Below are 26,264 nucleotides of genomic sequence, written 5' to 3'. Positions count from 1 at the left end.
AGAGACCACTCGTTGTTGTCGAGGGATGTCCTCGACAGGAAATCCGCCTGTAGATTCTGAGATCCGGGGAGATATACAGCTGTCAAATCCTTCAAGTGTGTCTGCGCCCAAGACATAATTGGATTCACCTCCTTCAGCAGAGATAGACTGCGAGTACCACCCTGTCTCTTGATGTACGAGACTGCTGATGTATTGTCCATCCTTAGGAGGACTGAAGATCCCTTTATCAGGTGAAGAAAAGCTTGTAGGGAACAGAAGGCTGCGCGAAGTTCCAGCACATTGGACACTATTTTCTGGGACGGAAAGTCCCACTTCCCTTGGGCTACTTCCTTCAGGCAGAGAGCCCCCCAACCTGTGTTGCTGGCATCTGACGTGATCGTGATCCAAGACACAGGAGCTAGGGAATGGCAATTGAGGAGATTTTTCCTTAGTAGCCACCAAGAAAGACTTTCCTGCATGTGTGACGTTATCCGAATCAATTGGTCTTGTGATCTCGGGTTCCACTGTTGAAGAAACTCCTTCTGGAAGGGCCGCATCTTCCACTGTGCCCATCTCACCATCGGAGTTGTGGAGACCATGGTGCCTATAATGTTGAGACATTGTGAGGCTTTCAGGAAAGGAGACTCTAGAGCGCAACGGATCCTGTCGCGAACAACTGGGATTTTCTCCAGGGGCAAAGAGATGGTACTTAGAGATGTATTGAATTGGGCCCTGAGAAATATCAGTGATTGTGTCGGTACTAGGTGACTCTTCTCCTTGTTCAGTAGCCAGCCAAACTCGGTCAGAATCGATATGACCAGATCCCGGTGCATCAATATTTGTTCCGTGTTTTGCGATAGCAGCAGTAGGTCGTCTAGGTAGTGGTGTAGACGAACGCCTCTGGTTCTGATCAGGGCCACAACAGCCAGTAAGAGTTTTGAGAATACCTGTGGTGATGTTGTGAGTCCGAACGGGAGACAAACGAATTGGAGGTGAATACTGCCTACTGCAAACCGCAGATACTTCTGAAATTCCATTGCTATGGGCACATGAAAGTAAGCATCTTTCAGGTCTATGGCCACAAGCCAGTCGCCTGGTTGAACTGCTTGACGGATCGTAAGCAGCGATTCCATTTTGAACTTTTCTTTCTTGATAAAGGTGTTCAGATGTGTCAGGTCTATCACTGGTCTCCAGGAACCTGACTTTTTTTGGACCAGGAAAAGGGGTGAATACATCCCCTGGAACCTCTCGGCCGTTGGGACATGTATAGCGGCATGGAGGACTTGTCTTTTTTCTTCTGAGCATGGCATTGTTGTGTGAATGACTTGAAGAATAGGGGGTTCTGTAAAAGTCCAGGAATGGCCTGTAGATACCGTCTTTACTGACCAGAAATCTTTTATTGAGGCTGCCCAGACATGCTTGAACTGGAAGAGACGAGCCCCGACTCTTTCCGTCTGGGCCGGCTCTATATCAAAAGGACTTAGGGGCGTCACGTCCACTAGAAGAAGGGCTTTTTGCCGGCTTCTGACCAGAGGGTTGGTTTCTTCTCCAATTCCTCCTGAAATCACGTCCAGGTCTGTACCGACAGGCCTCCCTTGCCCGATCTTGATCCTGCCTGGGAAAGAATTTTTTCTGTCCATACGGACGACGATCCTGGGGAAGGAACCCTGACTTACCCCCTGTGGCTCGGGTGATGGCGTCATCTAGTTTGTTCCCAAACAGGAAAGAACCCAAGAAGGGTATCTTGCACCATGCCTGTTTAGAGGCAGGGTCAGCCACCCAAGGGCGTAGCCACAGGGCACGCTTGGCCGTCACGGAGGAGAGCATGACCCGAGACACTAGACGTATAAGATCAAGGGAAGCCTCCCCCAAGAAGACTGAAGCCATCTTTAGTTCTTGGACCGGAATGCTTCTCGCAATGTCTTCAGAGACACAAGACAACACGGAGTCCATTTCACCCGTCCAGGCCTCCATTGCTTTTGACAGGGCTGCAAGAGCTAAGGCTGGCTTACAGGCCATGCCCACTGTGATATAAATTCGTTTTAAATCAGTGTCTATTTTCCTCTCCAGACCATCTTTAAAGGAAACGGTGTCTTCCAAAGGGAGAGTAACATGCTTCACCAGCCTCATCAAGGCCGCATCAACTAGAGGAGCTGACTCTAGATGTCTCACCTCTTCACTTTTGAATGGGTACAGTTTCGCTATCTTGGATAGTAAAGAATTTTTCTTGTCTGTACCAGACCATTCCTCCATAATTACATCTCCAAGTTCACCGAGGAGGGGAAAATTAGGGCGGTCTTTTTTAAGCTGGCTGAAGAACTTCCTTTGCTTGGAAGGTGCTTCTACTGGATCCTCCCATTTTAAAGCGTCCTTGACTGCTTTTACCAATGTTGCAACCAGGGAAAAATCAAAACCTGCAGCATAATTGACATTTTCCATTTCACTTTCTGAAGAGACACTTGGAGAGCGGTTAACTCCAGAGGGCCCTGCAACTTCAGGATCATCCTGCACCAGAACTGGGGATGGTTCAACAGGAGTAATAACCGCTTGGGCGGACATAGGGCCGTTCAAGGATTCTTGGACCACTCTTCTGTCCAGGGCTTCTACCTGCTGGTCTTCACCCCCTCTTTCCCTTACAGCACGGGAATAACACGGCTCACAGAGGGATTTTCCTTCTGGGACCTGAGCTCTACATCCCCAACAGGAATTCCTTCCAGAGTGACTGGAGTGGCGGTGAGAGTGGTGACCAGACGAGGATCTAGAACCTTCTCTATAATGCTTAGATGAAGATCTAGAGCTTCTAGAACTTGAATGATGTTTTTTGTGATTGAACTTCATTATTATCTTCACGTGCTATAATTTGAGAAGTAGACCTAGAGGGACTGGAAACAAAAAAGACAAAATACATTTTTTTTTTTTTTTTTAAACCAAAACCCCATAGAAAACAGGCAGAGGGAAAATAATTCCATCCTACCTGCAGCGTAAGGTTTGGCCACAGGGGGGCGGTGACACATCCATGGCAGTGAGAAAAAGAAGGGAAACAATATCTAACAAGTGGACATTGATGGTCAGACTTTAAGGCCAAGGAAGTAGGTTAAAAAAGTTTAATTTGATAGCATATAAATACAAAAACAAGTACAGAAATAATACAAAAAAATATTATTATTATTAGCCACTGTATATTCCTCAGAAGTCGCCAACGCACGTTTCGCCGTGGGGCTTCTTCAGGACGAAGACGAGGAATGCATGTTTAGCAGAAAAACAGATTTGTGTCTGTAATGATACAGTGTAAAGGGATAATAACATATATATATATATAAAAAAGAAAGAAAAAATTAATTAAAAGAATGAATATCTAAGTGTATAATTACATGACATATGGTCCTCAGCGGAAGTATCCATAGGGCATATGCGATGCACAATAAACGACAGCATACGTCGGGAGTGCAGTTTTGACAGGAATTTTCACACACAACAACACCAGGAATCTAATTTTCGAAAAAATATGTATATATATATATACTCAGTATAGTCATGGTAGTCATTATCCACAATGCATGCACACTCATAGAAAAGAAGAGAAGACATGTAATAGAGGTTCAGATATAGCCAGAGTATATTTAAATACAAAGACAGAGAGAAAAAATAAATAAAAAAGAATAAAAGTAAAGGAAAAATAAAACAAAACAAAAACGGCAGATATGTCTATAGTAATAAAATGGCGTTTATGATGTGGCAACATAGAAAGTCACCTTTGGTGAACCAATAAAGGTCAAACAAGTGGTCCGTGGATTGCAGGGCTGGAAACTCCCAAGCAGACTGCACAGCTCAAAAAGACTGTGGTTACAAAGAGGGAGAAAAGACAGTATATGGATGAGAATAAATATAGGAGTCCCCATGATTGGCAGCCCAAATTTAGTTAAATAATAACCAAAATCAAGAATATGAGCCTTAATTCACCTAATTAAAATGGTCTCAGGCTTACTGGGACAGCAGATAGTAGTCAGCATGTACAACATGTGAATCCAAATGTTCAAGCCGGTAACGCCGCTAGTAACCATACACTGCAGTCAAAACAGGAGGCCTATGAATAAGAGGAGATATAAGTGAGAGTGTAACAAGTAACACTCTCAGAAAGCACCAAGGAATATCAAGAGGCGCAGAGGCATAAATACTTACCATGGAGCAGCGTTAGTAACGGATATCTGTGTCCCAGGGTGTACACGAGGCAACACAAGGCAGATGCGTCTGTGTCTCCCTTAAATAGGGCACATTCCTGCGTCAGCGTGCGACGTATGACGTCATTAGACGCGCGCCAACTCGTTTCGGCGGCGCATAAACAGGTCGCGATTTTCGATGTGACAACGGAACGGATATTATAGCATAGCCGTGGATCACGGCCAAGCATAGGCTTATAAAGAGGCGCATATATAAAGGATTAGGCCACTAAACAAAATGGACCATAAATAGTAAGGAAAAGGGTTTTAGAAAGCGGGCTCACATGGCAGGGCTAGGAAAAGGGGAAACATAAATTTAAATGTCAAAAGTAATACTTGAACGATCTCAGGCTTGCCATCATGTGGACAAATAGGAACAGCACATCCTATATTGATAGGCAAATATTGCCCAATTCGACTCTAGAAAAAGTAATTATATAGACACACAGTATAGATCAAAAGGAAAAAATAAGAAGAGTGTGTACATACATAGAGGGCAACGACTATGTCCTAAACAAAATATACAACCAGTGATTAATCAATTCCTGGTTGACCGTTATGGAGCCAAAAACATAAAGAGAGAGATTGGTAAATTGTCGCAACCATATCCCTGAATAGAATCATACCCATAAGATGAAGCTAAGTACATATATCCCTGGTACAACCTTGGAGGACCAAACAATCAAGCAATCAGCAGAGAGATATCCAAACGTCTAAAAATATTCATCAGTAAATTGTGTGTATGTGTGCAAGGGTATATGATTGCACATTACTTCCTGGGTTTGGTATGGTAGTCCCATTACCATTGTATTGAAAAATAGCACATAACCTATATTTTATTACTGTTTATAGAGAAAAACAAAACAACTAATATTGGACAAAAATAACAATAATAATAACTGGTAAACATATATTCTTCTTATTTGGGATTTACCCAAATATCATTTATATTGTATTAAAAAAAGAGCGTCCATATACAAAAAATATATATATAGTCTAATGCATAAACCATCCCAGGTGGAAAAAGTGGGAGAGGTTAAGATGTTGTGGGTTAACAAAGATGATAATAGGCTTACAATAACACAAAAAATACAAAAAATAATAACGGATAAATAACAGAGAACCTGTTTGGGGATCGTTAAACATATAGAAATGACTTGAAACTCATTGAGTCATTCAACCCTGGCCACACGTTTGCCTTAAGGCGATAGATCCATTGAGTTTCCCGCTGTAGGACTTTCTGATCGAAGTTGCCCCCTCTGGGGTCCTCGGCTATGCAGTCCAGTACCGAAAATTGTATTCGGGGGGTTACATAGCCGTGTGTAAAAGCAACATGATATCCCATAGTTTTATTTAGTAGACCATTGGTAATATAATACATGTGATCTTTAACCCGTTTCCATAAGGGGCGGATAGTTTTGCCCACATAGAAGCATCCACAGGTACAGAAAATTATATATATATAACCCCTTGTGTTTGACACGTGACATGTTTATGTAATTTGTGTGTTTCCCCATTGGGAAGGTCAATGGTCTGACCCTCTCTAATTAGATGACAAAAATTACAGTGCCCACATTTATAGAGGCCCGGTATTTCTGACAAACCTGATAGAGGCTTGCAGTAAGTACTTTTAACCAAACGATCTCTTACCGATGTGGATCGTCTAAATGTAATATTAGGGTTCTTTGCCACATATTTGGAGAGAGTGGCATCTGCCGTGATTAGATGCCAATGTCTTTGGATAAGTTGACGGATTTGGACATGCTGGTCCGAAAAGGTCGTGATGAAACGCGTCACGACATTGTCAGACTTTTTTTGGGGTTACTCTTAAGCAGAGTACTAGCTCTGTTTCTTTCAGCAGCTCGATTAAATGCCCTCTTTAAGCAGGATCTGCTATATCCTCTCGTACTAAGTCTGGTGTAAAGCTTATCCGCTTCGCTTTTGAATTTCGCATTATCTGAGCAATTTCGACGTAGCCGAAGGTACTGGCTGTACGGTATGCTCTTTAGCAATGGTGCCGGGTGGGCACTGGCTGCATGTAGCAGAGTGTTGCCCGCAGTGGGTTTGCGGTATAGAGATGTTTGTACGCCATTGACCTCATCGACATAGATCAATATGTCCAGGAAGGCAATGGCCGAGTCACTATGATTCATAGTGAACTTTAAATTAAATTCATTGCAGTTCAAGAAACTCATAAAAGCAAGCAGATCCTTTACTGTACCCGTCCAGAACATCAGCACATCGTCGATGTATCGAAACCAGCTTAGTATAAATGATAAAAAATAGGTGTTAGAATCAGATGAAAAAAGTTTTCGCTCCCACCCCCCCAGGTACAGGTTCGCGTAGCTGGGGGCACAAGATGTGCCCACAGCGACTCCCTGTACCTGGAGGAGGTGGGACCCATCAAAGGAAAACACATTTTTCGTAAGGATATGGGAGAGAGATTTAAGCACAAAACCATTGAGTTTATCCATTTTCGGTCCCCTTTCAGCAAGGAAGATGGAGATAATTTGGAGGCCTTTATCATGTGGTATTGATGAATACAGGGCCTCCACATCTATTGAGACCAAAAGGCAGCCATCCGGCACCGTTAATCCATCAATTGTTCTGAGTAAGTCGGGCGTGTCTTGAATGTAGGAGGGTAATGAGGTCACGTGTGGCCTGAGGTATTGGTCAATGAATACACTTGCTCTTTCAGTTTTAGAGCCAACTCCTGATATAATTGGGCGGCCTGGTGGATGTTGTAAATTTTTGTGCGTTTTGGGTAGCGCATAAAAAGTGGGGATTCTAGGGTGTGGGACCTGAATACCATCAAAGATGGCTTTGGTGATAGACCCGTCAAAAAGTGCCAATTGTAATAGGTCATCGAATTGCTGATTGAATTTGGTGATGATCTCTTTATTAATTGGTAAGTACCATGTGCGGTTTTTCAGAATATCCCAGCACATGTTCCTATATTGTAAGTCGTTCATCACCACGATATTACCGCCCTTATCGGATGGTTTTATAATAATTTCTGAATTTTTACTCAGTGCATCCAGGGCTTGGGTGTGTATGGACGAAAATTTAGGATTAATATGTTTGACAAGAGAGAGTGATTCTACCTCCTTTATTGTTTGAATAAGGAAGGCCCAAACATTCGAGTTAGTTTGGAGTGGTGGAAAATTTAAAGACTTCTTTTTTACTGCTTTTTCAAGTGTTTCTAGATCTTGCCTGTATACAGATAGTTGTACCCTTTCTCCTTTTGACTCATAAGATTCAGGCGTAGTGTCTTGTGTTGGACAGCTGTCATTTTCGTCTAATAATGAGATTAGTGTTTTTAAAGCACGAAAGTCGGCAACTGTGAAGCTTTTCCAAATTTCTTGGTTGACGACTTCAGCTTGTTTTTCTTTTCTTTCCCTATCATACATGAATTTCAATGTTAGTTTTCGAGCAAACAAGTACAAATCTTTGATAAGATTGAACTTGTTTGTTACTTGATTCGGGCAGAAATTGAGACCTAGACTGAGAAGTTCTTCCTCAGATCAATTAAGGGCATATTTGGACAAATTAATTATTTCCAGTTTAAGTGTATCATTGACCATAATGGGGGGTCTAGACAAAGTCAAGTAGGGAGATTTATGTATGTTAGGATCTGGTGTATTTCCACCGTCATTTTGAATAGTCTTTGTCATTGGTGCAAAATAATGGTCAATCTGTCATTTTTTAGGGGTGTCTTTAGGTATTGCACCCGATAGATTGGTGTTGTGTGGTCTGGCTAAGCTTTTTGCTGATTCCAGAATGTTTTGACGTAAGGTCGGGTCTATTCTAGGGGTACAGGAAGAAGAACAAGTAGACAGCTCAGATGAGGCACCCAGTGTGGAGGGAGGAAACATAGATGTTAACTGAGATAGCGGAAGTGGCTGTTCTGTTACAGAATCTGTCACTGGAGTGCTTGTAGTGTGTATATCGTCATTATCTGTTAATCTTTTTTTTAGTTTGTGCACCGTTAGAGTACCCACCACCTTGTTGAGTCCTTTTCCGGGTATTCCATGTCGTTGTCCTTTCTCAACCGTCCTAGTTTGCTGGGAAACATAAGAATTGGTAGAGGAGTCAGAATCAGTTTTATCTTTGTTATTTGTCCCTTTTCTCCCCTCCCTGAATTGTCCAGGATTCCTACGTCCTATTTTGGGGCCATTTGTAGTTGGCCAAGAGTAGGCATAAAGACCGGCAAATGCCATTTTGTCTCGTGCCAGTTTCTCTTCTTTTTTAACCAAAAGATCCCTAGTGAAGCCCTGGATATTTTCTTTTAAACGTGCATCATAAGCTGCAAAACCTTCCTTATTGAGAGTGGTCACATTTTCATCATAGATTCTTTTAATTTCACAGTCAACAACTTTCAATTCCTTCATATAGTATTCTACCATGAGTTCCATCATTTTCCTAGAACAGCCTAGTAGGTTTTGTTCCCACCTAGTTTTAAAGTCTGCATCAATAGACCAAATATTGGGGAAGACTTGTACTCGTAGGCCTTTAGGATTCATGTTTTCAGTGATATATTGTTCAAAATATCTTATGTGCCAGAAAAGACTGGACTTCCTCTCAAATGTTTGGAGCAGTTTGTGATACACTATCTCAAAATCAACTTCTGATTTGGTATTAACAGAACATGTTTTTTGAATATCTAGCATAAAGCCTTCCCAATTATTGCCCGTAAAGTCAGCCATCAATGTCACCTCGCAATATCGCTTAAACTACAAAAAATTGTATATGTAAAGAGAAAAAAAGAATATGTTGTTTAAAAATAAAGTAAATAAATAACAAATTGTTCATAAACTAGTGCTAACAAGGGGTGATTGCCTCTGAAAAACAGAGGACTTCGCGCACCCCCAGAGTGCGAAAAGACAAAAGGTGTCTACCACCTGGTATATGTATTAATTCAAAGTAAGAGGGGGAATAGATGGGGGGCAATAAGAAGAGGGGGGGGGAGAGAAAGGAAAATTGCAAAAAAAAGGAAGGAAAAAGGAAAATTAGATAGATATTAAAAGAAAGAAAGGGGGGGAAAAGAAAATAAAGAAAATAGAAAGAAACGTAAGGAAAGCACTCACATGGGCCACATCTGTAAAGTATTAAAGAAGGGAAACAATATCTAACGAGTGGACATTGATGGTCAGACTTTAAGGCCAAGGAAGTAGGTTAAAAAAGTTTAATTTGATAGCATATAAATACAAAAACAAGTACAGAAATAATACAAAAAAATATTATTATTATTAGCCACTGTATATTCCTCAGAAGTCGCCAACGCACAATTCGCCGTGGGGCTTCTTCAGGACGAAGACGAGGAATGCATGTTTAGCAGAAAAACAGATTTGTGTCTGTAATGATACAGTGTAAAGGGTTAATAACATATATATATAAAAAAGAAAGAAAAAATTAATTAAAAGAATGAATATCTAAGTGTATAATTACATGACATATGGTCCTCAGCGGAAGTATCCATAGGGCATATGCGATGCACAATAAACGACAGCATACGTCGGGAGTGCAGTTTTGACAGGAATTTTCACACACAACACCAGGAATCTAATTTTCGAAAAAATATGTATATATATATATACTCAGTATAGTCATGGTAGTCATTATCCACAATGCATGCACACTCATAGAAAAGAAGAGAAGACATGTAATAGAGGTTCAGATATAGCCAGAGTATATTTAAATACAAAGACAGAGAGAAAAAATAAATAAAAAAGAATAAAAGTAAAAGGAAAAATAAAACAAAACAAAAACGGCAGATATGTCTATAGTAATAAAATGGCGTTTATGATGTGGCAACATAGAAAGTCACCTTTGGTGAACCAATAAAGGTCAAACAAGTGGTCCGTGGATTGCAGGGCTGGAAACTCCCAAGCAGACTGCACAGCTCAAAAAGACTGTGGTTACAAAGAGGGAGAAAAGACAGTATATGGATGAGAATAAATATAGGAGTCCCCATGATTGGCAGCCCAAATTTAGTTAAATAATAACCAAAATCAAGAATATGAGCCTTAATTCACCTAATTAAAATGGTCTCAGGCTTACTGGTACAGCAGATAGTAGTCAGCATGTACAACATGTGAATCCAAATGTTCAAGCCGGTAACGCCGCTAGTAACCATACACTGCAGTCAAAACAGGAGGCCTATGAATAAGAGGAGATATAAGTGAGAGTGTAACAAGTAACACTCTCAGAAAGCACCAAGGAATATCAAGAGGCGCAGAGGCATAAGTACTTACCATGGAGCAGCGTTAGTAACGGATATCTGTGTCCCAGGGTGTACACGAGGCAACACAAGGCAGATGCGTCTGTGTCTCCCTTAAATAGGGCACATTCCTGCGTCAGCGTGCGACGTATGACGTCATTAGACGCGCGCCAACTCATTCCGGCGGCGCATAAACAGGTCACGATTTTCGATGTGACAACGGAACGGATATTATAGCATAGCCGTGGATCACGGCCAAGCATAGGCTTATAAAGAGGCGCATATATAAAGGATTAGGCCACTAAACAAAATGGACCATAAATAGTAAGGAAAAGGGTTTTAGAAAGCGGGCTCACATGGCAGGGCTAGGAAAAAGGGAAACATAAATTTAAATGTCAAAAGTAATACTTGAACGATCTCAGGCTTGCCATCATGTGGACAAATAGGAACAGCACATCCTATATTGATAGGCAAATATTGCCCAATTCGACTCTAGAAAAAGTAATTATATAGACACACAGTATAGATCAAAAGGAAAAAATAAGAAGAGTGTGTACATACATAGAGGGCAACGACTATGTCCTAAACAAAATATACAACCAGTGATTAATCAATTCCTGGTTGACCGTTATGGAGCCAAAAACATAAAGAGAGAGATTGGTAAATTGTCGCAACCATATCCCTGAATAGAATCATACCCATAAGATGAAGCTAAGTACATATATCCCTGGTACAACCTTGGAGGACCAAACAATCAAGCAATCAGCAGAGAGATATCCAAACGTCTAAAAATATTCATCAGTAAATTGTGTGTATGTGTGCAAGGGTATATGATTGCACATTACTTCCTGGGTTTGGTATGGTAGTCCCATTACCATTGTATTGAAAAATAGCACATAACCTATATTTTATTACTGTTTATAGAGAAAAACAAAACAACTAATATTGGACAAAAATAACAATAATAATAATAATAATAATAATAATAATAATAACTGGTAAACATATATTCTTCTTATTTGGGATTTACCCAAATATCATTTATATTGTATTAAATATACTGTCCATGGCAGTGAGGATACAAACAGTACTAAGGAAAAACCAATGATAACAGTGCATCAGGCAAACAGAAATAAATAACACTTAAGGAGACATAAGGCAGTCACTAGTACAGCCTCTTACCTAGACCAGAGACACACACACTTCAAATCAGACCGTCAGGATGTGCCACTGATTAGCTGTACCTGACAGCTATTTAAACTTGCCGCCCCTGTCGATGACGTCACCGCGCATAGCCGTGCGCCTGTGCGGTGAACCGGCGTCACCCTTTAGACCTCGCGCGCATGCGCAAACGCGGCTGACTGAAACAGGAAGGCGCACGCGCAACCAAGCCTCGTTCGCAAACGAGGCCTGCGCATGCACAGACCCTCAGAAAGCGGCGAGGCTGAAACGCAATGCGTTCCAGCGGCCATGAGCAGACAGACAACAAACATAAACCGGCTGCCATAACAGTAAGTAAAGGATTTCATACATTACCACCAGTGGAGACCCCATAATCCATCCTGGATACAATAGCCACCGCTGCACGCTCTGCAAGATCTGGGCCAGTAGATATGACCACCTGCTAATAGCCAGAATATATAGTCAGATAACTGCTTACCTGCCAGTGGCAGGTTAGTAAGCTTTCACAAGGGAAAAAAAACGTCCGTCCCACTAATAGTTGAGACTTGTTGGACATTAGAGCCATACAAAAAACACTCCATGTGTAATAAAACCAGGACTATGGATCAGGGGATATCTTTTTCTGAAGTAACAAACTACTTTGGTCCTAGGAGGAGGACAAAAAAGGAACACAGTCTACTGGGAGAAGCAAAGCTTTATGGGAGTAGGGTCCTATGAGGTATGAGAGGCGGGATTAACCCACACGGAGTCTGTCAGGAAAATAGTTTTAAACTGGAAGAGGGTGGAAGCTCCCTCGGTAATGCAATGGAAAAATTTGGTAAACAGCAATTTGTCACTATGTAGGGAGACATATTGTAATAGAGGAAATGGGGAGAAATATAGGAATGTATGGGCGAATTGGATAGAGAATTCTACGACGGCTTCAGGGTAGGGGGACATGGAAGGGAGAGAAAAACAAAGAGAGAAAAGGAGGAAAAGAACACACCAATGGATGAAAGAGATACAAATGAATAATTCAATTTTATTGTATGTGAAGGTGATAAAATTATGTTTGTTAATATGATTTTATAAGAAATTTTTGAGTAATGTGAATAATCTAAGACATAAAATGTATGTATATATATATATATATATATATATATATATATATATATATATATATATACAGTATATGGATATGGAATGAAAATGGAAAAAAATAATAATAAAGAGATTTATAAAAAAAAAAAAAAAACGTTTCTCTTATAAACTCATTGAATCTTTCTTTTTCTTTTGCTGCCCACCATACTCAAACTTTTGGGGAACTAGAACTCCCAGCATTCTTTAGTACTATCCTTATACTCATTCAGCAGTTGAAGGTCGGTACGTTGCCCAAATAAGAAGAAAAAAAACTCACCTGAACTGTTGATGTCTGCTAACCTGATAATTGTATTTCGGAATGTTCGAATTTTCGCTGGCACAGGCCCTGCAACAATTTATAGTTTTCTAAATGAAGTTTAGCATGGGCCTTGATTTCTTGTTCAATCCAAATAACACATGTAGCTACAATGTAACTCAATCCATGTTCCTTATAGTGTGTAGAAGTTTTTTACTAGTTACAGACAAACCCCTTGGGAGATGGCTAAGCAAAAGGTAAGTGCAACAGAGCTTGCTAAGTAGTTTGAGTACTGCAGATGTAATGTCATACAGTTAATCAGAACAAATAAAACAAAATAATCAAATGTTACCAGAAGATGCAATTACCCCTTTGGAGGAGAATTCAAATCATTTTGTACTTGGGCATCATTTGGCTGGGGGTCTTATGGCTGCAATCAGATGTGAACATTTTGCAGCTAAAGCAAAACTCCAGGCAAACAGCTTAAAGTGTTTCTAAAGGCATACGTTTTTTAACCTTCATACAATGTATGCATGAAGGTTAAAAAACCTTCCATGTCGTACCTGAGCCCCATCACAAACCAGTGATGTGCATTAGGGTCTTCAGGGACTCTCCCTCCTCTTTGGCTGAGACAGCAGTGAGAGCAAATGGTTCCCGCTGCTGTCAATCACAGCTAGTGAGCCAATGAGAAAAAAGGGGGGGGCCTGAGTTGCGGCTCTGTGTCTGAATGGACACACGGAGTAGTAGCTCCGGAGCAAGCCTACTTGGGTGCTCCCAGAGCTGTTTTGTTCTGGGGGCACTTGGCAAGAGGGAGAGGTCCTGATATACATTTTTTCAAATTGTTCAAATTTTTTCTAACTTTTTCTGAAAATTGGGCTCCAATTTTATTTTGTATTCACTCTGTTCTTTATATGATTTATATGATGTTTTATATCTGTTATATATGGTAGTGTCTGCATTTGCATCCCTAAACAGGGGTGGTCACCTGCCAATTATTGGTAGCCGCAAACCAATCACAAGTAATTGTTGTATATATATATATATATATGTAAAAAAGAGAAAAAACTGCGCTAATCTAGAAATATAAAGTGAGCGGCTACACAAGCAATATGACAAAAATTGAATAGAAACAGTGAAAAAAATATGCAGCGCTAGCAAAACACTTATAAGGGGTATACAAGTGAAAACCATGCATCAATGTGATAAGATCACAGTAGCCTGTGAATAAGTGTCCATTAAAAATGAAAACAAAACACAAAACAAAAGTCCATCAATAGGGGGTGTATGGCCACATCCTCATCATGGGAAAGACTTTCTGCACGGTAAAAACAGGAGTAGATGGAATACTCTTACCGCATAGCGTGGATCTGCTTGTCAGCGACAACAGATCATAAACTGCTCGGCTGGACGATGGCCCAATGGTAGACTCAACACAGGATACCCCGATGGATGGCTGTAAGCCTGGACTGGAACCTCACCGTGGGTGTACTTGCTCCAACTCAGATTCGTAGACAGAAACAGAGGGTCAGCTTGTTTTAAAGCGACAAACGATGGTGTAAACAGTGGTGTCCACTGATGGAAGGTGAGCACAATCGTGGAGTATGAAAAACTTTGTATCCCAGCAGGTCATGCAGGAGAAAGAAAAAAAAAAACAATGCTCCGAATGGTGCAGATAAAAGAGGCTAGGTTTTAATGTAATAAAACCAAATTACATAAAAGTGATCACTTCAGCATAAAAATGGATAAAAGCAATATGGGGTGCAGGTATAGCAGTCCCCTGTTAAAATGTCACGTTTATGAGAAAATGAGACCAAGATAAATAAGTTCATAACTTTTTCCACCTTTAATGTGACCTATAAACTGTACAACACACTGAAATCTTTTAGGGAGGGGGAGTAAAAATAAAAAAAATTAAATAATGTGGTTGCATAAGTGTGCACACCCTCTTATAACTGGGGATGTAGCTGTGTTTAGAATTAAGCAATCACATTAAAACTCATGGTAAATAGGAGTCAGTACACACCTGACGTCATTTAACCACTTAGGGACCGCCTCATGTAAATATACGTCAGCAGAATGGCACGGACAGGCACATGCACGTACCTATACGTCCTCTGCTTGACGTGGGTCGGGGGTCCGATCAGGACCCCCCCCGGTACATGCGGCGGTCCTTAAGCCTCGGGGAGCGATCCGGGACGACGGCGCGGCTATTCGTTTATAGCCGCCCCGTCGCGATCGCTCCCCGGAGCTGAAGAACGGGGAGAGCCGTATGTAAACACGGCTTCCCCGTGCTTCACTATGGCGGCGCATCGATCGAGTGATCCCTTTTATTAGGGATACTCGATCGATGATGTCAGTCCTACAGCCACACCCCCCTACAGTTGTAAACACACACAAAGTGAACCCTAAATGTTACAGCGCCCCCTGTGTTTAACTCCCAAACTGCAACTGTCATTTTCACAATAAAGAATGCAATTTAAATTTTTGCTGTGAAAATGACAATGGTCCCAAAAATGTGTCAAAATTGTCCGAAGTGTCCGCCATAATGTCGCAGTCACGAAAAAACATCGCTGATCGCCGCCATTAGTAGTAAAAAAAAATAAAAAAAATAAAAATGCAAAAAAAACTATCCCCTATTTTGTAAACGCTATAAATTTTGCGCAAACCAACCGATAAACGATTATTGCGTTTTTTTTTTACCAAAAATAGGTAGAAGAATACGTATCGGCCTAAACTGAGGAAAAAAAAATGTATATTGGTTTTTGGGGGATATTTATTACAGCAAAAAGTAAAAAATATTGCATTTTTTTCAAAATTGTCGCTCTATTTTTGTTTATAGCGCAAAAAATTAAAACCGCAGAGGTGATCAAATACCACCAAAAGAAAGCTCTATTTGTGGGGAAAAAAGGACGCCAATTTTGTTTGGGAGCCACGTCGAACGACCGCGCAATTGTCTGTTAAAGCGACGCAGTACCGAACTGTAAAAACCCCTTGGGTCTTTAGGCAGCAATATGGTCCGGGGCTTAAGTGGTTAATGCCCCTTTAAGACCCTTCTACTGTTTATGAAATTTGAATGGGGTCGTGGTTGAGTTCCTGCACCTATTTTTTGAGAAAAAAAGCTCTGTGTGTGTGTATATATATATATATATATATATATATATATATATATACACTGTATCTCTGTAGTGGACATTTGTATGTAAGCTATGACTAAGCGCTAAGGGAGCGTTAGCTGGTGATGCTGCTCCCCTCTATTTGTGTTTTTGGCCATGTTTTTATTGACTTGCTGAAATAAATGTGATTTTACTGGACATGTGGCCAACCATAATTATTTGTTTGCTCATTGGAATATGTGATGGAGGGGGCCAGCATCTAGACCAGTTATGGTGAACCTTGGCACCCCATACAGTGATGAAAATAAGTATTTGAACACCCTGCTATTTTGCAAGTTCTCCCACTTGGAAATAATGGAGGGGTCTGAAATTGTTATTGTAGGTGCATGTCCACTGTGAGAGACATAATCAAAAAAAAAAATCCAGAAATCACAATGTATGATTTTTTTTAACTATTTATTTGTATGATACAGCTGCAAATAAGTATTTGAACACCTGAGAAAATCAATGTTAATATTTTGTACAGTAGCCTTTGTTTGCAATTACAGAGGTCAAACGTTTCTTGTAGTTTTTCACCAGGTTTGCACACACTGGAGGAGGGATTTTGGCCCACTCCTCCACACAGATCTTCTCTAGATCAGTGAGGTTTCTGGGCTGTCGCTGAGAAACACGGAGTTTGAGCTCCCTCCAAAGATTCTCTATTGGGTTTAGGTCTGGAGACTGGCTAGGCCACGCCAGAACCTTGATATGCTTCTTACAGAGCCAATCCTTGGTTATCCTGGCTGTGTGCTTCGGGTCATTGTCATGTTGGAAGACCCAGCCTCGACCCATCTTCAAAGCTCTAACTGAGGGAAGAAGGTTGTTGCCCAAAATCTCGCAATACATGGCCCCGGTCATCCTCTCCTTAATACAGTGCAGTCGCCCTGTCCCATGTGCAGAAAAACACCCCCAAAGCATGATGCTACCACCCCCATGCTTCACAGTAGGGGTGGTGTTCTTGGGATGGTAATCATCATTCTTCTTCCTCCAAACACGGTTAGTGGAATTATGACCAAAAAGTTATATTTTGGTCTCATCTGACCACATGACTTTCTCCCATGACTCCTCTGGATCATCCAAATGGTCATTGGCAAACTTAAGACGGGCCTTGACATGTGCTGGTTTAAGCAGGGGAACCTTCCGTGCCATGCATGATTTCAAACCATGACGTCTTAGTGTATTACCAACAGTAACCTTGGAAACGGTGGTCCCAGCTCTTTTCAGGTCATTGACTAGCTCCTCCCGTGTAGTCCTGGGCTGATTTCTCACCTTTCTTAGGATCATTGAGACCCCACGAGGTGAGATTTTGCATGGAGCCCCAGTCCGAGGGAGATTGACAGTCATGTTTAGCTTCTTCCATTTTCTAATGATTGCTCCAACAGTGGACCTTTTTTCACCAAGCTGCTTGGCAATTTCCCCGTAGCCCTTTCCAGCCTTGTGGAGGTGTACAATTTTGTCTCTAGTGTCTTTGGACAGCTCTTTGGTCTTGGCCATGTTAGTAGTTCGATTCTTACTTATTGTATGGGGTGGACAGGTGTCTTTATGCAGCTAATGACCTCAAACAGGTGCATCTAATTTAGGATAATAAATGGAGTGGAGGTGGACATTTTAAAGGCAGACTAACAGGTCTTTGAGGGTCAGAATTCTAGCTGATAGACAGGTGTTCAAATACTTATTTGCAGCTGTATCATACAAATAAATAGTTAAAAAATCATAAATTGTGATTTCTGGAAAAAAAAAATTGATTATGTCTCTCACAGTGGACATGCACCTACGATGACAATTTCAGACCCCTCCATGATTTCCAAGTGGGAGAACTTGCAAAATAGCAGGGTGTTCAAATACTTATTTTCCTCACTGTATGTTTTGGAACTACATTTCCCATGATACTCATGCACTCTGCAGTGTAGCTGAGCATCATGGGAAATGTAGTTCCAAAACATCTGGGGTGCCAAGGTTCCCATTCACTGATCTAGTCTATGTGTTAGGCCTCGTACACACGATAGGTTAAACAGAGGACAACGGTCTGATGGACCGTTTTCATCGGTCAAAACCGATCGTGTGTGGGCCCCATAGGTTATTTAACCATCAGTTAAAAAAAAGAAAACTTACTTTAAATTTAACCGATGGATTCCTAACCGATAGGTCAAAACCGATCGTTAGTAGGCACGACCATCGGTTAAAAATCCACGCATGCTCAGAATCAAGTCGACACATGCTTGGAAGCATTGAACTTCATTTTTTTTAGCACGTCGTTGTGTTTTACGTCACCGCGTTCTGACACGATTGGTTATTTAACCGATGGTGTGTAGGCGCAACGGACCATCAGTCAGATTCATCGGTTAACCGATGACAACGGTCCATCAGACCGTTCTCATCGGATGGACTGATCGTGTGTACGCGGCTTTAGTGGAGGTGGAGATGGGAGACTGACCTAGAGCGATGTTCACACACATCATTACACAGAGAAGGTACAGTGGATATAAAAAGTCTACGCACCCCTGTTAAAATGTCACGTTTATGTGATGTAAAAAAAATGAGACCAAGATAAATAAGTTCATAACTTTTTCCACCTTTAATGTGACTTATAAACTGTACAACACACTGAAATCTTTTAGGGAGGGGGAGTAAAAATAAAAAAATAAAATAATGTGGTTGCATAAGTGTGCACACCCTCTTATAACTGGTGATGTAGCTGTGTTCAGAATTAAGCAATCACATTAAAACTCATGGTAAATAGGAGTCAGTACACACCTGACGTCATTTAAAGTGCCTCTGATTAACCCCAAATAAAGTTCAGCTGTTCTAGTAGGTCTTTTCCAACATTTTCTTAGTCGCATCCTGCAGTAAAACCCATTAGACATGTGCATTCGTTTTCGTCCGGATTTCAGGTATTTTTGTTATCGTTTTAACAAACGATAACGAAAGCACAGAAAACGAAAACCGAAAGATCCGACATAAACAAATGCTTTATTTTCGTTTTTGACCTTACAGGGTCACTAAAGGATTTTTTTTTTAGCTATATAGCTTCCTTTACCTTACTGCAGTCCTGGTTTCATGTCCTCATTGTTCGTTTTTGCTTTGATGTTGCTGTAAATCCTCTCTGTTATGGACACTTCCTGGTTGTCTGTTTCCTGATGACCACAGTACTGGGAGATTTCTCACGGTGGTGACTAATCAAGGAGGTGTGATTACTGTGTGTAAAATAAAACTGGATTGGTGCTGAGGAGTTTTAGACAAAGTATCACTGCCCTCTATTGGCTCACTGCCCTCTATTGGCTCTCTGTATATCAGAGAACCAGGAAACAACAACAAAAACGAAACTAAACTGCAGGTACATTATATGATTGTTTTTATCTATTTTTAATCATTTTTTTTTATTTCCAATATTTTTTATTGAAAAAGAATTTTTTTCCAAACAACTCACAAGCATCTGATAAAACAAAAAAGATATCACATAGGGTATTGGGTACAGCAAGGACAACTCCAAGTATTTCTCATATACATATAATCATAGAATGTTCAATCGAAAGTTTGGACACGAGGTCACCTCTCGCCCCCCCCTTGCGATCCTTCTCCATGGTCGCTCCAGGGAGTGCAACCAGCAACCCGTCCCCCTCCCGCTTGAAGATATGTCCCTTTTTATGGGTATAATGCTTATGACATTGGTACCTTACCCCATCACGTGCATATGTAGTAGTTGGATATAGGACGAGCACTTAGGACCAATTTAACTGGGTTTCCTAATATACAAGTACTGTCCATGAAAACATAGTAAAACAAAATAGATAAAACAAACTAAAACAAAACAAGATTCTCCCGCATTCAGTTCCAGGGTGACGTGCGCTTATAGACCATGACAGTATCAAGTGTTGCAGATTGACATCACAACGTATAACATTGTTCGGATCCCTTTACATACATGCCCCTCCCTCAAACCAGTTCAACCATTCTTTCCACTCTCGTGATATTTTATCATAGTTACCCATGGCCGATGAGTGAAGTATTTCATATGTGCCATGGGTATGTATGATATGAATGATTTCTGTGATCGTGGGCACCTCTGTGGACTTCCAGTGTCTCAGGATAGCGAGGCGTGTCGCCAAGATAATGTTCGAAACTATGGTCCTAAACACTGGCGGTACCTTATATAGGTCTAGTGAAAGTAGCGCCATAGCCGGCGATAACGTGCAATGTGCACCCATCACTACGGCTATCAATCTCTCAGTCTGTTGCCAGACTCGGTACAGTTTGGGACATGACCACAAAATGTGGCAAAGTGACCCTTTTTCGCCACAGGCCCTCCAACAAAGTGGTGAGGTTCCAGGGAAGATTCTCGACAGTCTATATGGGGTAAGGTACCATCTTAGTACGATTTTTTGTTGCATTTCTCTTAAATTAGTACTTCTCGTAGATGCGTAGGTAAGTTTAAATGATCTTTCCCATTCCCCGGCTGTGCATTCTATCCCCAGCTCTCTTTCCCAGGCTACCATATGTTGAGACTTCTCACACACCAATTTACCTTGTAGGGTGTTGTATACAATAGATATTCCACCTGTCGAGCCCTGGTATTCCCTGTAGAACCTCAAGATCCTCCTCGGTATACCGGTAAGCAAATTTGGTGTGGTTCTCCACAGGTGGTCTATTTGCATATAGGCATATTGGTCGGAGGTTGTGAGATTATGTTCTGTTTGGAGTCTGGCAAATGACCTAATGTGGGACCCTTCCACTATGTCCTCTACATACTGAAGCCCCCTATCCATCCAGGTTGAGATCTTTAAGCTAGGTATTAGAAGTCTCAGTGCCGACAATGGAAGTTCCACCGGCGACACGTCCACCTCCCTTTTTGTGTCTCTAGACAAATACATCCATGCTCTTACCGAGGCTTGGATAGGTGGGGCTAATTTCGTGGTGAGTGAACCTGCCTTATGGGCTGTCAGTAGGAAGTTCAATAAGTTCTTCTGTGGGACCTGAGTCTCTTCTAGGTTTTTCCATACAGCCTCGGAGTCTGGCAAGAACCATTGTTTAAGTTGAGTCAGTATGGCGGCAAAATAATAATCCTGAATGTGAACGTGGCCTATCCCCCCCACTTTTCTGTGTTTGATTAGCTTACTAAATGCACATCTCGCCCTCCCTCCCTGCCATAAGTAGTTGTTAATCAGGGATTGCAGAGATTTAAAGTAGGAATTTGGTATGACTATGGGGAGCGTGCGGAACAGATACAACACTTGTGGGAGGATCTGCATTTTGAAGGCAGCCAGTCTACCCAGCCATGACAGTTCTGTTTTCGCTAAGGCCTTCAATTTGGTATTTAGTGTTTCGAGAAAGGGTGTAAAGTTGGACTTCAAGAGGTCTTTAGTGCTGGGGGTTAGGGTGATGCCTAAATAGGCGATGCCCTCTTTTTTCCATACAAAGGGAACCTTCTCTTTAAGATGGCCCTCATCCTCTGATGGAATGCCCAAGTTTAGTATAAATGATTTAGACTCGTTAACTTTATAGTACGAGACTGTATTAAATGCTTTTAGAGCAGGGGTCTCAAACTCAAATTACCTGAGGGCCACAAGACAAGTTTTCATATGCCATGGGGGGCCGCATGCAAACTTTCAAACTTCAAAAACAACAGTACTGGTGTCAGCGAACACATTATTAACTCCCAGCACTGGTGTCAGCGAGTGCATTATTACCACCAGCACTGGTGTAAAGCAGGGTTTGACAAATTTGTTGGAATCTAGGAGCCAGCAAACGCACCCCGTCCCGACGGGCTTGCGCGCAGAAGCGAACACATATGCGAGCAGAGCCCGCATATGTAAACGGTGTTCAAACCACACATGTGAGGTATCGCTGCGATTGGTAGAGCGAGAGCAATAATTATAGCACTAGACCTCCTCTGTAACTTAAAACATGCAACCAGTAGATTTTTTTAAACGTCACCTATGAAGATTTTAAAGGGTAAAAAAGTTTGTCGGCATTCCACAAGCGGACGCAATTTTGAAGCGTGACATGTTGGGTATGAATTTACTCAGGGTAACATTATCTTTCATAATATTAAAAAAAAAATGGGGATAACTTTACTGTTGTCTTATTTTTTGATTAAAAAAAGTGTAATTTTTTCCCAAAAAAGTGCGCTTGTAAGACCGCTGCGCAAATACGGCGTAACAGAAAGTATTGCAACGATCGCCATTTTATTCTCTGGGGTGTTAGGATAAAAAATATATATAATGTTTGGGGGTTCTAATTAGAGGGAAGAAGATGGCAGTGAAAATAGTGTAAAATGACATTAGAATTGCTGTTTAACTTGTAATGCTTAACTTGTAATACCAACGGCCACCACCAGATGGCGCCAGCTCACATCTGGTGGTAATAACTTGTAATACCAACGGCTCCCCACCAGATAGCACCAGCTCAAAAAAAAAAAAAAAAAAAAAAAAAAAATTTTTTTTTTTTTTTACTCTTTGCTCCCCCCACTTCCACCCTGCCTGCGGGCCATTTATAACTGGTCCACGGGCCGCAAATGGCCCGCGGGCCGGTACTTTGAGACCACTGTTTTAGAGCCTCATGTACCGCAGGTAAGGAGGTTTCTGCTTTGGATAGCATCAGGATGACATCATCAGCAAAAAGGCTGATGACATGCTCCTTCCCCCCCGCTGTGATGCCTGAGATATCAGGGTGGCTACGTAAATAGGAAGCTAGTGGCTCCATCAACAGGTTAAAAATCAATGGCGAGAGGGGGCACCCCTGCCTTGTCCCATTAGATATGGTAAACGGAGTAGACAGGGCTCCTGCTACATACACCTGTGCGGATGGAAGGGTATACAAAGCCATCACAGCCGAGTAGATGAATCCCCTGAACCCAAACTTATCCAATACCCTGGAGAGGAATTGCCAATGAATCCTATCGAACGCCTTCTCTGCATCCAGTGCTAGGAGCAGAGAAGGCGTTCCCCCATCAACCGCCGCATGTATCACGTTGATCAAACGGCGGGTGGCATCTGATGTCTGCCGCCCCCTAGTAAATCCCGATTGGTCCCTGTCAATTAATTTGGGCAATATGTCTACTAACCTATTCGCAAGTATTTTGGCGTATATCTTTATATCGTTGTTAAGCAGCGATATTGGTCTAAAATTTTGGGGGACATCTGGTTCCTTTCCGGGTTTTGGTAGTGCCACTATCATAGCCCTCAACATTTCTGGGGGAATGAGAGACTCTGTCGCCCCTGAGTTAAAAAGTTTCTCCAGATGTGGAACTAAGGTATCTTGAAAGAATTTGTAATATTCTCCCGTGAAGCCATCTGGCCCCGGAGATTTATTGTTGGGGAGATTTTTGATGACCTTGCCTACCTCTGTTTCTGTAATGGGGGAATTTAACTCATCTAATTGTTCAGGAGTGAGTTTCGGAAGGTCTACTTGTTGCAGGAATGAATCTATCAGTGAGACGGTCGGTTGGGGAGTATTAGGGTCATCTTTAAGATTATACAGCATGCTGTAGTATCGGCTAAAGGCATCTGCTATCTCCTGGGGGTGGTAAAGCCTAGTCTTCGTCACTGGGTGAATAATAAAAGGGATCTGCGTCTTGCGTCTTTGGCCCTTAATTTTATTAGCTAGCATTTTGCCTGCCCTGTTGCCGCTAGTGTAATATTGTAGTTTCAGTCTCCTTGAAGACTTCTCAAAGTCTTCTTGGAACAACAGGCGAAGTTCAGTACGGAGCTGTGACAGTCGGGCTGTAATATTGGGGGTCATTCTACTTTTGTTTTGCCTCTCAAGAGTCTCTATTTCCGAGATTAAGTCGGTCATATGTGCCTGCCTCAACCTCTTACTCCTTGCCCCCTGTTGGATCAATATCCCTCTTGCATATGCCTTGTGGGCATTCCAAAGCACCCCTGGATCAGACACCGATGGACAATTTAGTGTGAAAAACTCTCTCAATTGGCCCTCAATCCTAGACCTGGTCGGACCATCCTGGAACAGCCTAGGGTTCGCTCTCCAGATGCGCGCACCTCCCTTGTTAGTATTCTTGCCAATAGACAATGTGATCGAGGCATGGTCCGACCAAGTAATGGTGTTAATATGGGCATCTGTGCAATCAAACAATAAGCGTTTATCTACTAAGAACAGATCAATTCTACTATACGTCCTATGGCAGTTGGAAAAGAAAGAAAAGTCCCTTTCCTCCGCATTGAGACACCTCCAGGAGTCAAACAGTTCATGAGCCCTCAGGGAATCTCCCAAGGATACAGGAGTCCGTTTGTGAACTGCTGTGGAGTCCACTGAGGGGTCCGGGGTGATGTTGAAATCTCCACACAGTAAAACCCTACCCCTCTCCACAGCCTTTAATTTCTTCATAACTTTGTTAAAGAAACGAATCTGTCCATGGTTTGGTGCGTAAATGTTCCCTATAGTGTAGGCAGTGGAGTCAATGTCACAGGTCAGGATCAAAAAACGACCCTGGGGGTCAGTCACCAGTGAGTGCAGCTTAAAAGCTACTGAATCTCTTATAGCTATCATCACACCTTTCTTTTTCGCATCCGCATTGGCATAAAAGTAGTGTTGGAATTAGGGATGACTGCATTTAGGGGGAGAGGTCTCGGTGAAGTGAGTCTCCTGAACGCACAAGATGTCACAATGCTGGTGTATGGCTTCCTTCCACAATGATCGCCTCTTTGCCGGGTGGTTAAGGCCCTTGGCGTTGATTGACATGAACTTTAACGCCATTTGGATATGTGGTATGGTGAGGTGGAATGAGGTGGATATTTCTTACTCACTGTCAGAAGTTTGGTCGTCTTTGTTGGTATATGCTGTAGACAGTTTTGAGGCCATCGTTTCTTCCTGTGACCAAATGGAATGGACTCAGTGCACTCGCAGAGACGTCGGTTGGATCCGAATGGGGAGAAAAACAAGAATATAACTACAAAAGAAAAAAAACAGTCAACATAGGCGAATAGCCCAACTGATGAAAATTGAACAAGAGTGTGGCTCATGGCCACTCAGATAAACTAGGGTAGGAAAGTCCGAGCTGTAAGTAGAGTACGGACCGCGCGTACTTCTCCCTTAGCAGGAGGATATAGAACAAGTCATGCCCATCCGAGCTATTTATGGGTGCGAGCATTCCTCGAATTCACTTTGTGCCAATCCTGATGCTGTGCAGAGCGTCCTGGATTTACTGGGTCCTGAGTTTGAGGGTCAGGTGTAATCCCCCATGTTTTAAGGAAGGTCAGGCCCCTGTTCATGGAGTCAATCACATAGTCCGTTCCTTCTTTAGTGACAATTAATTTCGTCGGGAAGCCCCACTTGTAGCTAAGGTTGTGGTTCCTGAGTGCTTTTGTTATTGTGTTTAAATTCCTGCGTTTTTGCAGCGTGAATTGCGACAAGTCCGCATAAAATTGCAGACTGTCGTATGGTGCAGGGATTTTCCCTTTTGCCCTTGATGCTGCCATCAACTGTTCCTTGGTGGAGTAAAAATGAAATCTCATAATAACATCCCTGGGTATGTTCTCTGACAGGTATGAGGGTTTGGGTAATCGGTGGATCCTGTCTATATTAAAGTCCAGCTCCTTCATGTCAGGGAGGGTGGCAGTCAGAAGTTGGGAGACATATTGACGTAGATCAGCTTGTTGCACTGTCTCAGGGATCCCCCTTATCTTAACGTTGTTCCTCCTGCTTCTGTCTTCTAAATCTGCCATTTTCGTTTTAAGTGCCTCCAGCTCATCCTCCCTCCCATCATTAGCATCCACCAGGTCGTTTATTGTGTCAGCAAATTCCCCCATTTTAACTTCCACATGCGTCACTCTATCTGTAACTGATCCCAGTTCTCTGCTAAATTTGTGGAGACATGACACCATGTCAGTGTGTAATGAGCTTCTCAGGGAAACCAGCATCTCCTTCAGGACCGTGATTGGCCGTGGGGAAGGTGTCAATGGAGTCAGGGAGTTCCCTTGTGTCCTCCCTAGATTCCTCCCCAGAAATAGATAAAGCGCTCACCTCCTCATCTGTGGCATCCACTCTGAATCTGGACTTCTCTGGGCTTCCCGAAGAGGGTGTAGGTGGAGGAGATGTGGATGACCGAGGAGGATTGCTCCTTTTGTTATTTCTGCCGTCCGTGTGTGCCTGCGAGCGCGGGCCCGCCGTCGGCGTGGAAGTCGCTC

The sequence above is a fragment of the Rana temporaria genome, chromosome 5, assembly GCF_905171775.1.
Source record: "Rana temporaria chromosome 5, aRanTem1.1, whole genome shotgun sequence".
Lineage (NCBI taxonomy): Eukaryota > Metazoa > Chordata > Amphibia > Anura > Ranidae > Rana > Rana temporaria.
The sequence above is the reverse complement of the archived record's forward strand: the minus strand, read 5'-3'. Positions refer to the sequence as shown.